Here is a 24,928-nt window from a genome sequence, read left to right on the forward strand (position 1 = left end):
CTGGGTTCAATTTATGACTGATACTTCATTCTTATAACAAGATAAATTGCCCTCCCTGGGCCTCAGTTTTCTCAGCTGTAAAATCAAGAGATTGGACTATAATCTCTGAGGGCCTTTCTAGCTCTAAACTGAATCAACTATAATTGTTAAGTAATAGACAATAAATATTTCAGTTAACCAGAAGAGATGTATCTTACAGTTTAAGCATTTGAATAGCATTTGATTGGGGAATCACTGCACATGAAGCAAAGACCAAACTCTTTGATTTGAGACTCAAAGACCTAGATATCACACCATGTATTGTAATTTCAAATAGACATTGAAAACATATCAATACTGGAACAAAACCTGAGAATTGTAGAAACAGTAGAGAATGAATATAGAAGAGAAGCTGTATTGGTGAAGTAAGTAAATCAGATAGAAAAAATAAAAAAGAAGATACAATAAAACACACTTCTGTGGAATTAGGTTAAATAATAGCTCTTAGAGACATCATGTGGGAGTTGGTTTTTTCTCTTTGTCATGTTGTAAATCCTAAAACATTGTATAAGGTGAATAATTATAATATTTGATACTTTCTCCAATGAAGGCAAAAGGCAGAAACATAAGAAAAAAGCTGTGCTAACCTTCAAAGAGAAACAGATATTTGCACACAACTAGTCATACTTTTATGGATCAGATGAAATAATATATTAAAAGCACCTAACAAACCTTAACAGTCAATTATTGTATTTGTCATGAGAAAATTTTGATCACTATACTCTTCTAAGGAAGGAAGATAGGAAAGAAAGATAGAATCATTTATTAAGGGTCAACTATGTTTCAGGTCCTATGATTATCACTTTACAAGATTATCACATTTCATTTTCACAAACCTGTGGGGCATGGTTATTATTATCTTCGTTTCACAGTTAAGAAAACTGAGGCAGACAGACCTTAAAGGACATGAGAAAGGTCACACACCTTGTATTTGAAGACCTATTTGAAGTCTAGTTTTCCTTCTTCTAGGATCAGTGTTCTCTTCACTGTGCTATTCGGAATCCTAGAAGGCTGATATTCTACTAATAACTATTGTTGGGCAGTACTGTACCATGCATATAATTAAATTTTAACACCTTGACAATGTTTGCATATGTGTGATTCTTTCTAAAAAGATTAGAATACATTACTGTCTCATTGACCCAAAATTATGCTAAAAAGTAAAATGTAAACAAATACAATCATGGCTTCAAGAGAGTGGCTTTAACATTTCAGAGTAAGACCTGGAATTAGAAGGTTAGATAAAACTGGCAGAAAAAAGTAAATAAAGCTAAAGAATATTTCTGTGGATTTTTCAGAACACATTTCTACAAATAACAGCCCATGAACAATTTTATAATGCTGATGAAATTTGTCTTTATCGATGATGCTCCCTGATTTTTATTCTAGCAAGTAATGATGAATCAAATATCCATAGGTATAAACCTATGATAGACTGACAATGTAAAGGTACTAACTCTACTAGTTACTGTAAAATAAAGTTTTTGGTGAAAATGGAAACAGGATTTTCAGTTTTATAACATTAAAGAGCCAATTCTAAATGTTACTTCTTTCTGGAAGTTTGTTAATAGTTAAACATTAAGAAGACCATAGAGGAGATTATAAGACAGTTTTTCTGTCATCATTTTTTTTTGGCAAGGCAATGGAGTTAAGTGACTCTCTCAAGTTCACACAACTAGGTAATTATTAAGTGTCTGAGGCCACATTTGAACTCAGGTCCTCCTGATTCCAGGGTGGTGCTCTGTTCACTGTGCTCCTCTGTTATCTTTTAATGAAAATATTAATTTAGAGTTCAATCAGTTTGGTTACTGGCTATCTAATTCTGAGTGAAACCACTGAACTTGACTCAATGACAATGAGAATCTAAAAGATTAATGAAGATTTCCAGGAACCTAGATACTCAATGTTGTCCCCTTTCTTCATCCTTTACCTTAAGGCAGAAAATTCCAGGATGAAAATTTTGCAAGCAATTGTTCAATTTCTACTTTAGTGAGAGAAGGTTGTGTGGAAGAAATAAGAGGACTCGAATTGAGAAGTAAGGATATGAAGGAGGTTTGGAGGATTTTGGTACTGTGGAAAAAGCTACAGATCAAAAATGAGGAGGTGAAATTTGGGAAGCTGAGGAGAATTTGGAAGAAAAGGGAATACACATGGAACACTATTGTTCTATTAGAAACCAGGAAGGACGGGATTTCAGGGAAACCTGGAGGGATTTGCATGAACTGATGCTGAGTGAGATGAGCAGAACCAGAAAAACACTGTACACCCTAACAGCAACATGGGAGTGATGTTCAACCTTGAAGGACTTGCTCATTCCATCAGTGCAACAATCAGGAACAATTTTGGGCTGTCTGCAAAGGACAGTACCATCTGTATCCAGATAAGGAGCTGTGGAGTTTGAACAAAGTACAAGGACTATTCCCCTTAATTTAGGGGAAAAAAAAACCAGATATCTTATTGTCTGATCTTGTTACCTCTTAGACTTCTCTTTAAGGATATGATTTCTCTCTCATCACACCCAATTTGGATCAAGGTACAACATGGAAACAAAGTAAAGACTGACAGAGTGCTTTCTGTGGGGGGGGGGGGAAGCAAGATTGGGGGAAAATTATAAAACTCAAATAATATCTTTAATAAAAATAAATTAAAAAAAAAGAAAAGGGGGATATGAACTTGAACGAATTGAAAAGATGAATTCAGACAGAAACATCTGAGGAGGGAGAGAAGGAAGAAGCCTAGAGGGAAAGGAATAAGAAGAAGCAAAGAGAAGAAAGAACATGAAGAGTAAGACCATGTGAAGAAGGAAAAAGGAAAAGGACCTGGATAAAGAGAAGGCCCGGGGGATGAATGATTTAGGAATGACTCAAGGAGAGGAAATAAAAATTTTCGGATGCTTCAAAGTTGCATTTGGCCTCTTTTGTGGCATTTGACATACACACTTAATATATTACTATATTCATCTCATCATATGCCACTTGGGGGAACAATGAGGTACATTAAAAATAGTTGGGGGCAGCTAGGTGGCATAGTTGAATAGAGCACCGGCCCTGGAATCAGGAGGATCTGAGTTCAAATCCTCAGACACTTACCTACCTGCATGATCATGGGCAAGTCACTTAATCTCATTGCTTTAAAAAAAAAAAACTCCAAAAAATAAATTTGCAATTTGAGCACATGGATTTGAATCCTGGTTCTGCGATTTAATACCTATGAAAAGTGTTAATTTCTCTAAGACCTCAGTTTACTCATCTACAAAATGAGACAGTTGGACAAGATAATTATTTCTCTTCTAGTTTTAAATTGATGATATTCCATAAAATATAACGAATTTCTCCTATTTTCTTTAGCTCAAAATACTAACAAATTTCTACCTCTTCAAGCTATTTATCCTTCAAATGACAACTTGATTTTTTTGGAGCAGGAAATATTATTCATTGTCATCTATATATTTCAGGGGGATATGTGCATAATGGATAAACATGAATAGAATTAAGAAAATATCTCTTCCTTTGATTAATAGAAATAAGCAGGATGGTAGATTTTGTAACCAAATATATTTATTCTCTCTCTCTCTCTCTCTCTCTCTCTCTCTCTCTCTCTCTCTCTGTCTCCCTCCCCCCCACTCCTACTCTTTTTTTCTCTTCATTGCTCCCTTTCCTTCTCTCTTGCCTCCCTGCCCTTCTCTCTTTTTATGTATGTATATATATGTTTTCCCCACTCCCAGAAAAAAAAAACTGATAGCAGGCAACAATACTGTGAAAGGCTGATAAAATACTTAATGGAAAATCTAAAATCAGTATAAATCTTTGGTTATAAACATTCCCCATGGGGGGAAAAAAAGAAAAGAATTTTTTTTAAAAATTCTGATTTGTTTCTAAGGTTGGCCACTGGCACTTCAAACACAAGGGCATACTTTTTATCCTCCCATAGCAACCCAAGGTATGATAAATAGTATTGCTGAATTTCAGCAATAAACATCAGAGCTCCTGAAGTACCAAAAGATAGAAGACAAATAAAAAAAAATTTACAAAGCTTGTCTGTACTTTCAAAGCACCTGTTATGTGTAGACTATAAAGTTTTATTTTTCACAAAGCTCTAAGAGCAACAGAAGTAGTAGGACATAGCTTAGACATATTTTACTGCACTCTTGTTTTTCTCTGATAGATTCTCATGGAACAGTTTGAATAACCTACTATAATTATTCTTCACAGGGAATGTGGGCATGAATTCTATGAGTGTTCCCTTAGAGGTAAGAATAAGAAATGGCCCTGTGATTTCATGGTAACTCCTAAATGAAGAAACTCCCTCTCCCAAGGTAAATCTATATATTCTGGGAAACTTAAAGTTTCTGGAGCAATGAGCAGTTAATTCAAGGTTACAGAGCCAGAGTGTAATAGAGGTTTCCCTTAAATTTGGGTATTCTGTGCTTTGAGGCCAGCTTTCTTTCTACTAGTGCCACAGGTGCAGTGGATAAAATGTTGGACTTGGAGTGAGGAAGACTCATTGTCATGAGTTCAAATATGACCTCAGCCACATACTAGCTGTGTGACTTTGGGCAAATCACTTAACTCTGTTTGCCTTTCCTATCTGTAAAATAAATTCGAGAAGAAAATGTTGAACCCTTCAAATATCTATGTCAAGAAAATCTCTAATAGAGTCATGAAGAATCAGATACAAAAGAAACAACTGAATCAGCAATTCTATCCATTACAAAGGGGGATCACATATAGAGAGCTATTCATAAAATCACAAAACCCCAAGTTAAATGTATGGTTCTGGTTGTCATAGCCCTAGTGGTATACATTCTGTTGATCATAACAAATCAAAATGTCTTTTGGTATTTTACTAGAAATGGGAATTAAAGAGAAAATGGGACTTAAAGAGTCAAAAAGCCAGAGGATTCTAGGTTTTGGTGACTTTTATCTCTGTAGCTGTAATCTTCTGGATGCCTCAGATTTTGATTGCGCTGTTCTGCCCAGAAAAGGCTGGGTGAGAACTATTTTAAATCTTGGACAGGAAGGATGGTCAAATATTTATTGAAATCCAAATGGACTAATTTTTTTTTTCTTTAGAAGGTGACATGAAAACAGAGTGATAATCTCTAGACCCTTTTTTAGTGTTTGACCTTTAACAAATTTCCAATAGAAGTAACATTGAGAACTGAATCTTGGAGGTCCATTAAGAACAGATTCTGGGGCAGCTAGGTGCTGCAGTGGATAAAGAACCCGCCCTGGAGTCAGGGGTACCCAGGTTCAAATCCGGTCTCAGACACTTAATAATTACCTAGCTGTGTGGCCTTGGGCAAGCCACTTAATCCCGTTTGCCTTGCAAAAACCTAAAAAAAAAACAACAAAAAAACCAGATTCTTCTTTTTTTCTTCTTCTTTTAAAATTTTTGCAAGGCAATGGGGTTAAATGACTTGCCCAAGGTCACACAGCTAGGGAAGTATTAAGTATCTGAGGTCAGATTTGAACTCAGGTTCTCCTGTCTCCAGGGCCCATGCTCTATCCACTCAGCCACCTAGATGCCCCCATATTCTTAATGGGGCACAAAGGCTTAACCAATTAGTGAGTTATTCCCTCACCTGTACCTTTTATTATGGCGCTGTCATACATTGGAGAAGGAAATGGCAAATCACTCTAGTATCTTTACCAAGAAAACCCTAAATGGGGTCAAGAGGAGTAGGACACCACTGAAAACTAACTGAACAAAAATAAAACAACAAGAACAGAATCCTACCATATATACCCTGGAAAGGCAGTGTAGTGTAATTAATAGAGAGCAGGGAGATTTCAATTCTAATCCTACCTCAGATATTATGTGCTATGTGACTTTGGGCAGTACAGCTCATTAGACAACTATCTAGAAAAGAATCGAAGACTATGATTTCCAGTACAACTGATGCAGGGAATTATAAATATAGATTTGTAATTAGAAACAAATTTTATAATCCTTCATATTGTTAAATTTTGTAAAAAATGTTATCTGCTCCTGGGATGTGAATTGACTCCTATTGTTCCATTTTTCAATGTAAAATTTGTACTTGATGAATCATGCTTACTGCTGGGTAATAGGAAATGATATATTGGATCTTGAGGTCACACACCTTGGGACAGGAAGGAACAATATGTAGCTTGACAATTGGAGAATACCTGGAACCCGGTGCTAGACTCCTCCTCCCCAAGCACCGTCCTCATCCAACCCACTACAGAAGGAAATTTAAGTCCCAGAAGCACAGGTCCCTTCTCTCTCTTCTTCACCTTTCTTTCACCTTGCAAGGATGACTCTGACTCTCTCTCTCTCTCTCTCTCTCTTTCTCATTCTCTCTCACTCTTACTCCCATACTCACTCAAACTTTGCCTAGCCTATTCTCAAAAGTGCTTACTGCTTTTCCAGGAGGGCATAAAATCCTGAGCACTTTTAAATCCCAGGGATGTATGTGAATCCATTCACTATTCAAGACCTCTCAATCCTTAATTGGTGACTCCAATATCATCCAGAACAAGGAGACTGACTTGTCATATGCAGAGGAAACTTTCTCAATTAGTATTCCCTATAACAGTAAAATGACAGGTCCAATCCCTATCCTTTACAAAGGCTCAAAAAGAAACGGAAAGTCCCAGTGTCAGAAGGGTCTTCAGAAGCCATTTAATTCCAAAATATTTATAGCAGCTTTTTGTAGTTGCAAAGAACTGGAAATTGAGGGGATGCCCATAAATTGGGGAATGGTTAAACAAGTTATGGTACATGAATACTATGAAACACTATTGATCTATAAGAAACCATAACCGGCAGGTCTCTAGAGAAACATGGCATGACTTATAGGATCTGATGCTAAGCAAAGGGAGCAGAACCAAGAAAAGAATGTACACATTAACAACACTGAGAGATGATTAACCTTGATGGAAGCAGCTCCTCTCAGCTAGGACAACCCTATTGGATCAGCCATGGACAATGTTATCCCTATCCAGAGGAAGAAAAACAAAACAAAACAAAAAAATCCAAGCCTTCAGAATCTAATGAACACTTTATAAAAATTATCTCTTAGGTATCTCTTTCCTGTAAGCCTAATTCCTCATCATGTTCATCAAAATCATGTTTATCAAAAAAATGCATGCACAATGCTACAGCTGACTATTTGCCACTGAGGGGAGGGAAGTGGGAAGGGAGGGTGAAAGGAAATTTTATAACTTAAAAATATACAAGTGCATATGGATGAAATAAATAAATAAATAATAAAATAAAATGAGAAAAAAAAGTCATTTAGTATAACCTTGACTCGAGCATTTATTAAAAAAAGCATGTCCCTCAAAGATAATACCTTATTCTTCCTCAAGTATACTAATTTTATAACATAACTTAAAGACTTCTAGAAGTATAAACAAGAATTTCTTTTTGCTCCTCTTTGACTTTGACTTTAATTCTTCCCTCTAAACAGAATTTCATTCAATAAACAAGAAACAAAAAATCTGTCCAAAGTCTCAAAGCCTGTATAAGGAATCACATTCACTGAATCTGCCACTGCTGAGAGTGGAAATCATTTCTTCTTGATTATTTCCTATGACATGGTTAAGCTCCTGTGGTCAACTAATACCAGAAAACGATCAGTATTTTACTAACTTAACAAATCCCCAAAATTATGCTATTTGCCTTTAATTAAAGACACCATTAAATTGGGATGAAAATTTCCTACACTGGAAATAGTCTGCTAATTCACTGATGAGTGTCAGCCATTAAAATGGTTTATAAAAGTAGACAACAGGGTGGCTAGGTGGTATAGTGGATAAAGCACGGGCCTTGGAGTCAGGTGTACCTGGGTTCAAATCTGGTCTCAGACACTTAATAATTACCTAGCTGTGTGGCCTTGGGCAAGCCACTTAATTCCATTTGCCTTGCAAAAACCTAAAAATAAAAAAAAAAGTAGACAACATGGTGAAATTGAATCAGACAATCTGTGTTCAATTCCTAGCTCTGCCGTATACTTTTGTTGTTGTTCAGTTGTTTCAGTCAAGTATAAATTTTTGTGACCAGCAAAGACACTATAGTGATTTTCCTTCTAGCTCATTACACAAATAAGATGTGAGGTAAACCAGGGTTAAATGATTTACCCAGGATCATACAGCTAGGAAGTATCTGACAAATATGAACTCAGGAAGATGAGTCTCCTTGACTCCAGGTCAATCTCTATCCACAAGGCTACCTACCTGTGTGGCAAACCACCTAGAAGGTCTATAAATCTTTGAATTCATTCTTAAATATACACTTTATGATGCTATATATTTGGAATAAAGATCAATTAATAATCATAGCTTAAAATTAAAGTACTTAGAGTTTTATATCCTTTCATTCAAAGATTTTAAAAAGAACAACCCTAGATGTTCAAAGATCATAGAATTTTAAAATGTTCCTCTTTAGCTATCTGTGACTAAATTATAAGTATTAAGATAATTTGAGGCTTTTAAAAAAGTTCCAAATGTCATGTTAAAAATTGCTACCTTTAGAGCACAAGAGTAGAGAATACATTGCATATTGTATCAGTTTTTGATCTAGCACTGTCCTTTAATTCAGAATTTTTTTAAATGACCTCTTTTTAAAAAAAAATGAAAAATAATTGCTAAGATTTTTGTTCTCACTAGAAGCCAGGTATGAAAAGAGACTGAGTGATAAAAGGTAGAGGAAGTGAGGCAGGCAGGGTTGGGAAAGGTTAGTGGGTTTAAATGCAATCTTTTTACCATAGCTTCATCTAACTCTTTGGCAGAGCTCTGGGAATACTTGCCTAGACCAGGGGATGTGATAAGAACTAAGGGATTTTTCACAACTGCTCACTTGAGATTCATATTGTAGGAGCCAGAACAGGAAGCAAAGGAGTAAATTCAAATAATAGCTAATCCTAGCCTAGGGGCTTTTACTGGCTGCCAGGCCTGGTGTGACTGGTTATAGCCTTAGGCAATGCACTAAAAACTCAACCCTCTTCAGCAAGGCAGAAGTTTATTAGCAACTATAGTCCCACAGATGGTAGTAGAGAGCAGCAAACCACCAAGCAAATAAACCAGTTGAAAATCAGTGGAAATACCTAGGGAGTATTGATACAGAAGGACAGAAGACAAGGATCCCAAGAAGATACAGCTTAATGCAACTGCTAGGGGCAGTGTTGGCATTGTAGGAATTGTGAGTGGTCTCAGACACATGCATTTTCCTTGGGCTTCAGGTCTTCCCCTCTAGTTTTAACCTTGAGTCACAGAACATCAGAAGAAAGAGCTGGAAGTGATCTCAGATATCCTTTGATATCCTTTAGTCTAATTCCCCTCATCAATCCCCTCATACTGGGCACACAAAATCAGATTATTTCATCAAATGATGGTATGTTTATTAAAAAAAAAGTCCCAAATTGTAAGCTAAGCAGTTGTAGCCGGAAGATACAAAGGGGGGGAAACAAAAATAAAAGCATGTCTTCCATATTTTTCTGTTTCTCTTTTTTTTTTAGATCCCAAGAAATAGAATTTTCTCTGATAATAAATACTTATATACATGTACATATATATGTATACACGTTTACAGGTATTGAGATCCCTGCTAACTCTCTTATCCTGTACAATTCCTGTTCATGGCTTTCCTTAAAATGTCTGTAGAGGATCTAACACCAGGAGATTTTCTCTTTTTACGTATCCTGGGAACACCAATGACACTTAAAGCTTCCCTAATTGTTGAATCTTACTATTTTGTCAATTGCCCTAGGGCTCTGCTCACCATCCTATGACTTCTCAGATCAAAGCATGTCTCTTTGGACATCATTCCCCTATATGTATAGTATTTACCCGGTAGAATATAAATTCCTTAAAGCCAAGAACTGCCTTGAGTTTTATATTTGCATTTTGCAAACTTCATGGTACACAGAGTATACTTTAATTATTTTTTAATTCAATCATTGTACCATTTTGTGTCAAACTATACTCCTGATTAGATGTTTTTATAATAATGCCATTTATGCCCCTTGTCATTCACAAAACTAATTCAGAATGATGCAGAGAATTATGAATGTAGCTTTAATGCTGTTAAAATCTTGTTAATTATGGAAGGCTGCTCCTGAGATATAAACTGACTTGTTTGCATCCTGATTCCCATTTTTCTCTTTCACTTAACCTTGGCTGTAGATGCTGGCATGATAGGAAATGACATGTTGAATGTGGGGGTTCAGACACCTTGGGACAGGAAGGACCAGTACCATTAGAAGATATCTGGCCCAAGGTGCAAGACCACTCCCCAATGCAACCCCTTGTTCAATCTACTATAGAAGGGTATTTAACAGGAAACCCTGAAGTTTCTTGCTTCTTCTTCTTCTTTGACTCTAACTTACATCCAGGAGGATGGGCTTTTCTCATTCTCTTTCTTAGGACACGTGGAGCACCATGGACCTCCCCCCAAGTGATGTGGCCAGACTAAACCAAGCCTCATCTCACTCTCACTTAGACTTGACCTAGCCTGAACTCAAAGTGCTTACTGCTTTTCTAGGAGTTTTTAACCTGTTTACTTTGCTATATTTGTAATAAAATCCTGAGTAGTTTTAAAATCCCAAAGGCAGCACTCGAATTCTTTCACTTTTCAGTGGCCTTAGATCTTCTATCTTCTTTCTCTGTATCTCAGCCACAACAAAACTATCAACTAGAACTTGCTCTGACCCCCCTGTACCAACTGAATTTTTTTTTATGATTTTTTTGCCTTGTGCATAGGGGAATTCAAACTAATTCTAACAAAATAAAAATTAAATCATTGGAAAACTCCTTAATGCACATATAATTTTTTTAAACTTTTTGCAAGGCAAAAGGGTTAAGTGACTTGCCCAAAATCACACAGCTAGGTAATTATTAAGTGTTTGAGTCTGTATTTGACTCTAGGGCTAGTTTCTATCCACTGTACCACCTAGCTGACCCTCAGCACATATAAGTTTTAAAAAAAGTATTTACAGTTAGATCATATCTCTTCTACTGGTATAGGTTGATATATTTTTAACCAAGTAAGGGATGAAGGAAATTGCAAAAGAGAATATAGATAATTTTGATTATATCAAAAAGGAAAAGCTTTTACATGAATAAAATTAATGCATCTAGGATAACATGGGAAACATCTCAATGGGTAAAAATTTTGTACTAAATTCTTATGATAAAGTATATCTAAGATATATAGATAAAATTTGCTATCATCTATCTATCTATCTATCTATCTGTCTGTCTATCTATCTAATGCCAATAGACATTGCCCCATATATAAATGAGAACAAACAGTTCTCAAAAGGATTGTAAAGTATTAATAACCATATAAAATAATGTTCCAAATCACTAACAGTAAGAGAAATGTAAATCAAAAATAACCTTGAAGTTTTACCTCAAATCCTGCAAATTGACAAAGATAACATAAGATAGTAATGCTCAATGTTGGAGGGGATGTAGAAAGATCAAGAAATTGGAGCATCCTTGGTAGAACTGCAAACTTGTAAAAACATTTTGTAATTAATTTGCATGCACATATGTGATTAAAATGTTTATTTCCTTGGTCCCTGAAATTATTTTACTGGAGTTAAGTCCCAAGGAGGCCACTGATAAGAAAAAAAGGCCCCAAATATACCAAAGTATTTTTAGCCTGGTCTTTTGTTATAGTAAAAAATTGGGGAAAAATGTCCATTAACAGTGGAAAAACCCATAGTACGTAATGTAATGGAACAATATTATTATGCCTTAAGAAATGAGAAGTATAATGAAAACAATGAAAAGATCTACATGAACTGATACAATATGAAGTCAGCTGAGTCATGAAAACAAGAAACAATATACACAATTACAAAACAAGATAAATAAAAGGAACAACCACCCCTTCCAAAAAAAATAAAAAAATGTTGCAGAATTATATAGAACAAGTATCATTTGAATTAAAAAATAAAAGGAGATATTCTGACTCATTCTTTTGCAGAAATAGGAAGTCTACAAGTGTGGACAATGCACTTGTTTTCAGCCATATTCAATGTACTGATTGGTTATATTAGTTTTTCTTTTTTGTATTAAAAATGCTATCTATTATAAAAGATTGCTATTTGGGAGAAAGAACTGGAGAGGGAAAGAAACTGAGGAAAACTATGATATGACACCAAAAGACAGCAATAAAAAAATTACTTTAAAAATTGACTAATAGGAGCAGCTATGTGCACAGTAGATAGAGCACTGGCCTTGGATTCAGGAGGACCTGAGTTCAAATCCGACCTCAGACATGGAATAATTACTTAGCTGCGTGACCTTGGGCAAGTCACTTAACTCCATTGCCTTGAAAAAAACAAAAAAATTAACTGATACTTTTGATTATTCAAATCAAATTCCTAATGTGAGTACTGATTTTGGGAATAATCAGCTTTCATATGTAAAGTTATATATCCCATTATTTTCAAGACTGAGAGAAACTGGTTAGCACAATTTGTCAGTTGTTTCCCAGACCAGTCAGCATTCTTAGATGGGTGTGAGTACTTTCTATTCCTCAGTTATTTTCCCATCTGTGATATAACCTATAAAGAATTCCTTCTTTTTTCATATAGATAAGGTTCTTATACTAGAGTTTGTTCATATTTATTTTTTCATTCTTTAGTCATGTCAACAATTATTTATTAAGGTTTACTATGTCCCAAGCATTTTGCTAAATACACAATATACAAATCCAACCAAAAAATGTCCCTGACCTCAAGGAGTTTGCATTCTAAAGGCAAAAGCTAGAAAAAGGAGAACTGAAAAGTTGGGAAGGTGGGTGGAGGGGAGTAGAGGAAGAATGGTACATTGTAGTCATGGTGGAGAAAGAATGCAGGAATAAAGATATTTCTGTGTTTGTGTATGTGTGTGTGTGTGTGTTTGTGTGTGTGTGTTTGTGTAGAGGGGGGATCCCTCCTTAAAATGAGGGAATTAACTAATTAGACGTGGAGGAAGGGGAGGGAAATGAAGGAGAAAAGTTCTCTAATGTGACAGCAGTTCATAGGTGCATTGAGCCATGGTTGAGTGTTGGGAGCCAGGGTCTCTAAGCTGTTTGACACAGTCGCGGCAAGACTCAGGGCAGTCACACTGCCTGATGGAACAACATTTCATTCTTCAATATATATAGGGATTCCTTGTATACCCATATTTATAGGTCTATTATTGATTGCAAAACTTACTCATCCTAATAGTGGAATGACTATAAAGGAAGGATTTCTGAATAAAACAGATTGTGAACTCTGTCCAAATTTAACAGGACTGCCTCTCCCTGAGACATACAAAAAAGGCTTCAGCATTATGAAATCTTTGGAAGATACAGCACTGGGAGTTCCAGGGAGATGTCAGAATATATACAGGGAAACCAGATATAAGATGGGTCAGATAGAATAACAGGGAAATTAACAGTTTTGCCCCCCTTATCATACACAGGAATATATGATAAAGATGGTGAGAGAATAGTTAGTATAGGTAACCAATATGTGAACTCTAACAGCCTTAGTTTATTAGGAAAGAATAAAAAGTCATAGAAACCGTAGCGTCTACCAACAAGGGTTGAAAGGAAAATTAGTTATTGAAGGAGTCAATGGACAGGTGGACAAACATAGCTACCGTCACTATAGGTTGTCAAGGGAGCATATCGAAAAACATTACATATGCAGTACAAAAACATAGAAGCATTCCATTAAACAAATTATATCAAAGATTATTCTAACGAAAGTTCTGTTTAATCAATAACTTTACTATGCAGCAACAAACTAGGCAACAGGCAGGTTGAGGTCATCACAATCTGAGCAGGGACAAGAAAATTAACTACATGAGTGATAATCACACTTGTAACCACTACATAATCAAACTTGTAACCATATGAACTATGTGATTAATGATGAAAATTGTATACTTTTGTAACCAAGGAAATGATTTTAGTTTGCCTGTTTCATATGATTTTTGAGACTATAAAAATAAATCTAAGCAGCTGACAGTCAGTCAACCTGCTCCTGCCTTTACCCACTTGTTGACTCAACTCAGTTCGCCGACTCTATCCCTCCTGTCAAGTTCCAAGGACCCCGCGGAGGCTGGACCCCCGCAGATGAGGAAAATTCTGTGGAGATGTATCAGAAATGCAGCCTGGAGAGAAAAAAATTAACCTTTACTGAGGACTTTTTTTTCCCCTATAGTTCAAAAATTGTTCTAGTATCAAGTGCCTAAAGCAGAAATAGTGGCTCCCAGGACTGCTATTATTGTTAAAGGTTTGACAGTCTTCTACAGCAAGCAGTTTTTGAATTTACTTCAGCAAATATGGTGACATTTCCTAACATCAGTGTCAGAAAAAAAAAAGTTCACCTCAAGGAAATAAAACATTGCATGTGACAACAGACCCATTATGGCACTAAGGGCTTGATCCAGCACAAACTGGAATTGACTTCCTTATTGATTGAATTAAATAGCATTTTTAGGGTTGCAAAACAATCTTTAAAAGATTCTGTTCCAACTTGACATCAGACTACCTTTATGCATTGCCATCTATATCAGTTATGATTTTGCAAGTTAGTAATCATATATCTCTGAGGTTTTTATAATCATTGATTGATATGAAAAGGTACATTTTACTATTTTTCTGAAATTTGAGATCAGACCTAATAAGAACTATTTCCATAAATGAAATTTCACTTGTATTGACTGTATTAGAGGCATGCTTGTAAGGCTTAAAAATCCCTCTCCATACACATACATACATACACTCAACATACACACAAAATGTAAGTTAAGTGCACATGTTAAAATTTAATCTGCATTATTAACCTTTTTCTCTATTGCTTTATTAAAGAATAAACAATAAAACAATAAATCAAGCCATGATTCCTTTAGTATAAAATATGCATACTGAAAATGTAACAATTGATCCTTCAGCCAGAGTCCGAGTTTTATTGAAATTGAAAAACGGTTTGATTTTATTCTTGTGATGCCAGAAAGTTCTTGTTTTGCATTTACTTTCTAGTAGTTAAATTCTATTCTTAGATAGAAGGTAAGCTCCCAGGAGGTAGTATATGCCTTGTTTCCCTCAATGCTTAGCACAATACCTTGCATGTTGAATTTATTATTGACTCAAAGGAGAAATTATTTATATAAATGTTCAACAAAAATGCATGGTCACCTGATGCTGATGATACTAGCATTTGAAAAGCTTACTTCTAAGCAGTTGGTTGCAGACTACAATTTGGAATGTAAATCCTCCAAACATTTAAGTGACTTTTGTTTAGATGCCTGTAATAGTTTGATGTTCTTAGACAAAATGCCAGAAGAAATATAACTATCTTTCTGACATAATGTACTTCTTCAACTTGAAAATTACTTTTAAAAACAGGCAGTCAATAACTCCTCATTTCAATGAAATTGAATTGACAACACATTTCATTTAAGAAACATTTCCTAAGGGTACAGAGTGTTAGTGAACTCTGCCATAAGTATTTTGCAGTCTGCCTACAAGTTGATACCACCTGATCTGGCCAACCATATGGCATACTCAGCTATGTCTTGGAGGATGAAGCCAAACCAGGTTATTCTATGTCCCCCAAGCATCTTATGTGCTTTTTGTCCTCCATGATTTTGTTTAGGTCATTCCCTTTGCTTAATAAAATACCCTTCTCTCCCTTCAAATGCTTCCTTTTTTCATGAAGATTATTTCTCTGATTTTAACTATTGGCAGTAACAATCCCTTTAAGACACAGCATTTTGTTTTCCTCACACTGCATCTACTTTTATTATCATTTGCCATAGTAATAACGACTGAAACTGGGTCAATAATGACCTCTAGAAGCAGATTATGCCTATAATTTGAATATGAATTTGTAATAGAAATAATGCCTTTTATGATAGTGCAAACCATAAAGCCAGACTGCCTCCTGGTATCTGAGGGCAGTATGGTTCAGAACAATCATTAAGTAAGCAATACACAGAATCATAGACTCTAAAAGATAAAAGGATACCTGAGAGGTTGGGTAGTACAGACTATACCACTTAGATCTTAATTGAAGGCAGTAATATTTCAAGAGTTTTCCCCCACCTTTTCTTTGTTTCCCCAGCACATATTCTATATACCTAAGATCTAGCAAATGGTCAAATTAATGCTTGTTGAATGACTAACTAACTAAATAAGAGAAGGGTATACCTTATTCTTCAGAAATTCATTAGAAACACAAACAAATTCATAATTATATACATATTCCTTATGGGAGTGTATATTCAAAGGGCATAAAGTCATATAATGAAATCTTCAAATCACATTAGAAGAGACATTCATATGAAAAAAGCCTCAACCTTAAAGGGGAAAGCATGGTGGAGGGCTTTTGGGTGAGGATGGAGGAAAAAAGGGAACTGACAGCTTGAGGTTTGCTTATATGACCTTGGGCAAGTCACTTAAACAATTCTCTGTGTCAGTTTCTTTATTCATAAAATAGGCAAAATTAGAGTAGTTTCAAGGGGCTAGCTTTCAGTCATATGATTCTATGATTCTCAAGATCATATATATATATATATATACACACACATATGTATATACCCATATATAGATATATGTATATGATTGTATGTACACACATGTGCATATATGTGTAAGATGCACACAGATGTATATTGTGTATATATTGTGTATATATAGCATGTATATTGTGCATATGTATGTATGATACACATACACAGAGGATAGATAGATGGCTAGATAGATGATAGATGGATACTCTTGTCCAGAAATAAGAAATGAAGGTTGAATTCCTACATCAGCTCACAAAGCTTGCAGGTTATATGTTATTATACTAAAGACTTACTTTCATAGAAATAACAAAGGATATCAACTTTCCTAATATCTGTTGAATTCTCTCTGAAAGTGATTCAGAGCCCCATATTATGTTCTGCTCCTAACCCTTTTCACAAATCAGAGAATTTTTTTCACTAAGCAGTACTGACAACTGAATAATATTTCTATGATAAGTGAGTCAGTTAGAGGGTGCAATGACTGGAGGACTGGACTCACAGTCACAATTAAAAGTTAAATTAAAAGAGAGTGAATGCAAATAGCAATGGTTTTTGTTTTGGTCAGAAATCCTGAGGGTCTTCCCCATCTAGTTTGATTTTTTTTTTTAACTAGGCAAAAGTGTTCATTTTTTGTTTCATCTCCATTTTACCTAGTCTTAATCTAGGTCTAAATAGGTATTGCCACAGTCAAACTGAGACCTAGGTTTAAAAGCCAAGGTCTCTCATTGCAACAAAGGCCACCTCCAGTCATCCTGATCCATATCTGGCCACTGATCCATATGGCTCCAGGGGAGAAAGTGAAACTGGTGACTTTGCATAGCACCTCCTCATTTAAATCCAATTAATTTACATGTCAGGCATCCCTTCCCCTCCCTGATGTCAAGGTCTTCATCTAGAAAAAAAGACAAATAATCATTTAAATTTTCTTATCCCCAGTCAGCATCTACTTCACTGTGTTGTTGCAATGATTAAGAGATAAAACAAATAAAAAGCACTTTGTAAATCTTAAAAGTGCAATATGAATCACAGATTATTATTATTTATTATGATGATGATGATGATGATGATGATGATGATGATGATGATGATGAAAGGACACAATATAGTTAGTCATTCAGTCCTACTTGACTCTTCATGATTCCATTCGAGATTTTCTTAACAAAGATACTAGAATGGTTTGCCATTTTCTTCTGCTTATTTTCCAGAAGAGGAAACTGAGACAAATAGGATTAAGTGACTTGCCTTGGCTTACATAGATAGTAAATGCCTGAGGCCATATTTGAATTCTGTCTCCCTGACTTCAGTCCAGGAGCCTTATCCACTGTCCCAGCTAGCTGTCCATATCCACCCTAAGGATATAGACTGTTCAATCTAGGCAGAGTTTTAATGCTTTCTCCTTTTAAGTTCAGCTACCAAGAATTATCACTTAACTTCTTCAAAGTCTGGATTTTAACTTTTATTTCCCTAGAGAGTTTCTAAGGCTTAGAAAAGTCATTCAAGTGGGAAAATCCTTCAGGCTGCTTCAGCCACTCCACTTTATCTGAATTAGGAATCACAGACCTCTTCTGTTTATAGTTCCAGTGTCTAGTCTCAATTGCATATTCACTATCTGTGAAAAGAAATCTTAAAACTTCCTCCTCTGCATGTCTTTTTACAAATTTTTCCTTCTTGTAGTCTAGGTTTGAAAAAAGTATTTCAAGTCTTTCACCTTTTTCCAGTCATATCCAAAACAAATGATGAAGAAACCTCTATCTGGGGTAACTCAGCCCAATCCAGGGAGTCTTAAATTCCAATAAAGTTTTAAGTAGAAATTTTTCACCTATGGCAAAAGGAAGGAAGGCACCTTCATAGAAGGGTGAGAAATAGGGAAGAGGAGAGAGGAGGATTTCACCTTGCTGCTTCCAAACCCATAGATTTTGGAGATACTCAGACAAAAGAAAGACACAAAGAAAAATCAGTTCTTGGCCTCAAGGAATTTATATTGTAGTGAAGGAATACCACAAGTAAATGGATAAAGTAGACAAAGTGTAGTCTTTAGCAAAAAAAGCCACTAACAATTATGGGGCTCTTCCAATTTCTAGTTCTTCCAATAGCTGAGCCTAAAACGAAACTTAAATAGAAGTGTATAGAGAGTGCATCCCAGGGCTTAAGTAGTCTGAAAAAGACAAAATGGTGAAAGACAAAATGCTAATGCTAATGCCAGTGTCTGAGAACAGTAAGCAGTTCAGTTTGGCTAAATAAAACACAGAAGGAAGAAAGATAGGTAATATAAAATAATCCTGGAGAGGTGGGATGGCAACATAGTATAAATGCCAGATGGTGTTTTATTTTGGAGGAGGTAATAAGGAATTATTGAAGGTTCTTGAGCAGAAAAATAAAAAACTAACTAGTGCTTTAGAAAAATTAGTGTGTCATCTATGAACATATGCATCAAAGAAAAGAACAGATTCCAAAGGGGTAACAGGGCAATGGTAACTTACAATAGTCCCCACCTCTAAAAATGTAAGCATACAATTGGAATCCAGGTATGGAAATTTTTCAACTAAAACAGGACAGAGCCAGGGTGACCATGAACTGTACTGGAGCTAAGGAGTTATGGTTTTTTTACTACTGGGGCTAGGGAGTGAAATACCAGGTCATACAACAAATCACAGCAAATAAGAACTGTGAAGTCATCTTGTAGTCACTGGCTACTTGGGTTCAGTTCTGCCTATGAGGAATCATTATTCAGACTGGGAAAGCATGGGTGGAAATAAAATAAAAATTTATTAAAAAAGGTTACAAGACATAGGAAGGGCTAGAGAGAGAGAAAGAAGAGCCAAGCAACCTGGGCTGGGCCATTGCCAGAGAAGACTGCCAGGTTTTTTATGTCTAGATTCTCATCCCAAGGGCAAAAGGTGAACTCCCTTATCAGGATACAAAGTTTACATTAGCCTATGGTACTTTAAGAATGGGGAGGATCCCCACCCAAAATTACAATTGTTTCTGTTACAATAATAATTCTCTACTTCAAGTCAATTTACATTTCTACCTAAATTCTTTCTGTTACATTCAAATTCTCTTCATCTTCTCCTGCATCAACCCTAGAGGTAAGGTAGTTCAAGCACCTTCATTTTTCAGATGAGGAAACTGAGAGCCACAGAGATATAAAGTGACTTGCCTTTGGAACTTTGCAAGGTCAGTCACTGGAGCAGTCAGCCTGAGAAATTCCATGTTTTAACTTTGTTGACCATTGAGTACTTGAACAAATAGCCAGTAGGAAAAGAAGGCACACTTATGCACTAATTCTTTGGAATAATGTTAATCCTATCTCCCTATGAAGCTATAATAATTTGGGTGAATAGAGCTTGGGTAATATTAATTGTATCTCCTCACTGAAAACAAACTAGTCAGGGTTATTTTACCCATCAATAATTGTTTTATTCCTGTATCTAAAGGCAGTATACAGTTTGGATTTAGGACTAGCCACAGAGTTGATTGATGCCTTGGGCTTATTTCTGGAATTTGCCTTGTTGACCAAGGCAAGACCCAAAATTTCTTTTAACAGTACCACAGAGGAAAAACTGAGAATAGAACCTAGATCTCCAGATTCCTAGTCTATGAACTTTCCATTAGCCATGGCCTTCTAGACTTTGATCATAAGAAATAAACTGATGAGCAGTCTGATTTCACATAAATTCCTTCCAACAATATGTCTTTATAATTTATTACTCTAGTACAATGTTTTGAGGTCTTCCAACATGTACTATTTCATCATAGGGTATAAAAAAATCTCTCTTGTTGCCTAAGGAAATATAACTTGCCAACCTCTATTCAGAGATCTCATACTTTTTTTATTTTCCTGGAAGTCACCTGGTAATGTGCAAATATATACACAATAAAAGTCACTTTAAAAGAATCCCAATAGACTAGTAGAGGATATAAGTAAGTGCTAGCTCTGTTAATTCAAAAATGTAATATCAGGATCAGACATGTCCTGCTGAAATTCACATCTTTCGAAATTCAGCTCCAAAGTCCTCTAGCCCAAGGCTTATTCTAAAAGTTTTAGTCAATTGTTTTTGAAGCATAAATAATGAATAACATGCCACTTTGGTATGTATGACCTATTACAAAAATTTTTGAGTCCATGGAAAAACACCAAGAAATTCACTTGAATGGAACCTCTAATGAATTTAAACTTCATAGCTTTCTCAAAAATGTGTTCAAGGTAGGATGGGACCAGCTCAATTACTACTTTCAACACAGTCCTTTTTGGTACCCCTTAATACTATCTTCCATCCTCTACCCTTACTCACATATATATTTTATATATGCTTATACATGTACATATCTCCACCTATAGAAAGTAGGAGTAAAATCTGCTTGATGACTGGTGACTAGTATTTAATAAAGGGCTTAATAAATTAATATCAATTAACTGATTGATGAAAGACCAGAAATGTGGTTAGGTAGGGAGAGGATATAAGCCTTTTCTTTGGGTTAGCTTTGTTTTGTTCCTTTCTCCTTTCCTTTCTCCTATCATTTGCATGGTAGTACAAAATAGTCTGGGATTGAGAAACTGTGAGGGGTCTTTGACATAGGGCAGGAGTTGGGAAACAGTTTTCAATTTTAAAATATATATTTTTAGAGATAAACTGGAAGTTTTTCCAATAAGATCAGGTGAAACAAGGATACTTATCACTACTCTTAATCAATATTGTATGGGAAATGTTAGCTTTAACAATAACAGAAGAAAAACAAACTAAAGGAATTAGAATGGGTTATGAAGAAACAAAACTTTCACTCTTTGCAGATGATATGATGGTATACTTAGAGAACTCTAGAAAATTATCTAAAAACTTACTTGAAACAACTTTAGCAGAGTTGCAGGATATAAAATATATATATATAGTTGAAAACTACCATTGCATGTAGCTAGAAAAATAAACAAATGTTTAATATATATGTATATGTACATATATATAGTGAAAATTCTTTTAATCAGTTTGCTGAAATGATCACATCTAAAAGGATGTTCACTGGAAAAAGTTTAACAGCTAGAAATTAGGCAGGGATTTACAAGTCTTTCAGACCCTAAATGAGACAAAATTATGAGAAACATTGACCTTGTTTTTGTGGCTTCAGTTTTTTTTTCCAGTTGTATTTGACATTCATGACCCTGTTGGGGGTTTTCTTGGCAAGGATACTGGAGTGGTTTGTTATTTTTTTCTCCAGCTCATTTTACAGATGAGGAAACTGAGGCAAATAGGGTTAAGTGACTTTTGCCCAGAGTCATATAGTTAGTAAGTGTATAAGGTTTTTCTGACTCCAGACCCACTGCTCTAATTACTGAACCATTTAGCTGACTAAATTGAAATTGATGACCAGCTAATCTGGTTCAAAATCTGCAATCCTGAAAAGACTAGTTGGAGTGTCTTTGGTACTGTGTGCTGAAGTCCTTGACATATTTGTCAAGGAATCTCTTCCCAGGGAGGAAATGCTTAATTTTTAAGCACTTTAAGCACTTAAGCAAAGTGGGGGGGGTGATTTTTCTCAAAGATTATAATTGATTAAAAAAATCAAGATTAATTTACCAATCTACTATGTAAAAATTATTGTGCTGGGGATACCACAAAAGGCAAATGACAGTCCCTGCCATCAAGGAGTATAAAATCTAATGAGAAAGACAACTTGCATTACATATAATAAATAAACAAACAAATAAATTAATAAATAAATTTTATGAATATACCCAGACACGATCTATATAAGACAAATAGATAATGCTTTTTGTCCCTCATGCAAAGAGAACCATGACATCAAGAAAAAACTGTCACAACTGTGATAATGGATTTAAGTGAGGGAGTTATACAAAGTCACCAATCTCACTCTCTCCTCCAGAGTTATTTGGTCTAGTGGCAAGATATAGATCAGAATGAGTGAAGATAGCACTGGATGCAGTGGGATGCCAAATCTTTTTAAGCATTTTTTTTTCTTTCCCAGATAGCAGTTCATCTGAGGCAATGTCTATCCTGGGATTAATCTAGGTAAAAATGAGGCAAAAAATGACTTATTTCAACTAGTAAAAAATAAATAATTAATAAAATAAATCTGAGAGGGGAAGACCCTCAGGGTTTTTGAACAAGAAAGAAATAATTACTATTTATAGTTAATCTTGGGCTTGCTCTGAAATTTATTGTTGGTCTTTCAAAGAAAACCAGAGTGATCTGACTTGAAGGCATGGTATATACATACATACATACATACATATATATATATATATAAAACTAGACCATAAATCCTAAGATACCTAGATATCTAGCTAGGCTTCAGAGATCAAAATATATATTCCTTTGGGCAGAGTATCCATTGATAAGAGTATGGGTGGATAGAAAAAGAAGAAGGAGAGGAGAGACTAAGGGAAGAAAGTTAAGAAGGAAGGAAAGAAGGCAGGAAGGTAGGAAGGCAGGAAGGCAGGAAAGAGGGAAGGAAAGGAAGGAAGGAAGGAAGGAAGGAAGGAAGGAAGGAAGGAAGGAAGGGAGGAAGGGAGGAAGGGAGGAAGGGAGGAAGGGAGGAAGGGAGGAAGGGAGGAAGGGAAATAGGGAGGAGCAGGGGAGGGAGGGAGGGAGGAGGAGAGGAGGGAGGAAGGAAGGAAGAAAAGGAGAGAGAATCTGCATTGCCCAACTGGAACTGTTCAGTTAGGTTTCCACCTAGGGCAGCTTCTGTTGCTCACAGAAACCAGTTTTGTCCTTTGTCCTCAAGGGGAACCATGACATCAGGAATATGTCATGATGTGGAGGGAGATTAGATTTAAGTGAGGTGGGGCTGTGCAAAGTCACCAGCCTCTCTCTCTCTCTCTCTCTCTCTCCTCCAGAGTCATCTGAGTCCAGTGGCCAGATATAGATCAGGACAACTGGAGATATTCCCCAAAAAGGAAATAATTAACAGAAGGAAGGCACTAGAATTAAGTTGGGAAAGGCTCTCAATAAAAGATGGGATTTTAGTTGAGACAAAGTAAGTCAGGGAAATCAATAGTTAGGGCTGAGGAGTGAGAAGATTGCAGCCATGGAAGAGTCAGAAAAAAATGCCTGCAGCTGAGATATGGAGTGCCTTACTTGTGGAACAGAAAGGAGGTCAATGATATTGGATAAAATAATATGTGGTGGGAGAAAAATGTAAGACTGGAAAGATATGAGAGGTTTAGGCTATGAGAGGCTTCAAATTCCAAACAGGGCATTTTATATTTTATCCTGGGATGATTGGGGTCACTGGAGTTAATTGAATGGGAGTGTAGGGGTGACAGGATTTGTACCTGTAGGGGAAGGAAGAAAGTGGTGAAACACTCTGCTTTTAGCAGAAAGGATACTGGGAGAGTGTGTTCCACCTCCCATGAGTGAGAGTTAATACCTTGACTTAGGTCTTTAACTGAAGCCTAAATCTAAAAACCAAAAAAAAAAAGTTTCCCAAGTTCAAGTCACTTACTAATCTTCCTACCTACCTATCCATAGCTATAATTACAGATTTGTGTACATATATGGATATGGATTTCAATCTCTCTCTCTCTCTCTCTCTCTCTCTCTCTCTCTCTCTCCCCCTCTTTCTTCCTGCCCCCCCCCCCCCACATATCAGCAGAACAATACTGGACAGCTGTCCTGTGGGACCCACAGGGTTAAAAATGGCTGGTGAAAAAAAAGCTCATGAGATTTTTGAGGAGTTTGATTGGCAGAAGCAGCATAATGACATCATCAAAGGATATCAGTGATCTCAAAGTGCTTGGGGCATGAGTTCTTCCTACACACATTTATCTTCCTTAGGCATACATTTTTCCTATGTGTGTTTTTAATTCATGCATTTTTTCTATGCTTGTCTGTTCCTTCCTCTGATAGCTTATAAGTATTTATAGGAAAGAGAAGATTTGTTGGGAAATATTTTAAAACTACTTTTCTTCCTATGCTAATTAATATTTCTGCTTTGAATTATGTCCTCTAAGTATTTTGACCTTAATATAGTCTTGTTTAGGATCCAATGTACAAGTATTTTTATGTGCTTGGGTTCTTCACAAGTGCAATGGCAGAGAAGCAACTTAGTTACTTAAAGATGTCCATTTAACCTTTAGTCATTAAAAAGGATGACACTTTATGTCACTTTATAGTGGCTGAAGTCAGTTTGGCTTGAAAGTATAAGGTGGGTAGATGGCCTCTGTACAATCTGTTTGTGCAGCCAAACCATTGTAGATGACCTACAAAAATTCTGTATTCACAGTGTCTTCTGCAGCCTTGACAGTGAATCAAGGGCCAATAACTGTATGTGCCAGGATGAAAAAAATGAATATTAATCACAGACAGATGGCCCCACTGGTGCAGCAGTTTATTAGCACTATT

The 24,928-nt window shown here is 35.9% G+C and overlaps 1 protein-coding gene across 10 annotated transcripts in view; it reads right to left on the minus strand.

The window, feature by feature from the left end:
* The window catches only part of CHRM3 (cholinergic receptor muscarinic 3), a 658,611-nt gene that overhangs the window by 70,085 nt on the left and 563,598 nt on the right, over positions 1-24,928 (minus strand). The window contains exon 5 of one of the 10 annotated variants that reach the window (XM_074222922.1): positions 14,050-14,165. The exons of 8 other annotated variants lie outside the window; for them this stretch is intronic. The gene's annotated coding sequence lies outside the window, so the exon portion shown is untranslated. One more of the 10 variants, XM_074222930.1, reaches the window with a different exon arrangement.

The sequence above is a fragment of the Macrotis lagotis genome, chromosome 2 (assembly GCF_037893015.1).
Source record: "Macrotis lagotis isolate mMagLag1 chromosome 2, bilby.v1.9.chrom.fasta, whole genome shotgun sequence".
Lineage (NCBI taxonomy): Eukaryota > Metazoa > Chordata > Mammalia > Peramelemorphia > Peramelidae > Macrotis > Macrotis lagotis.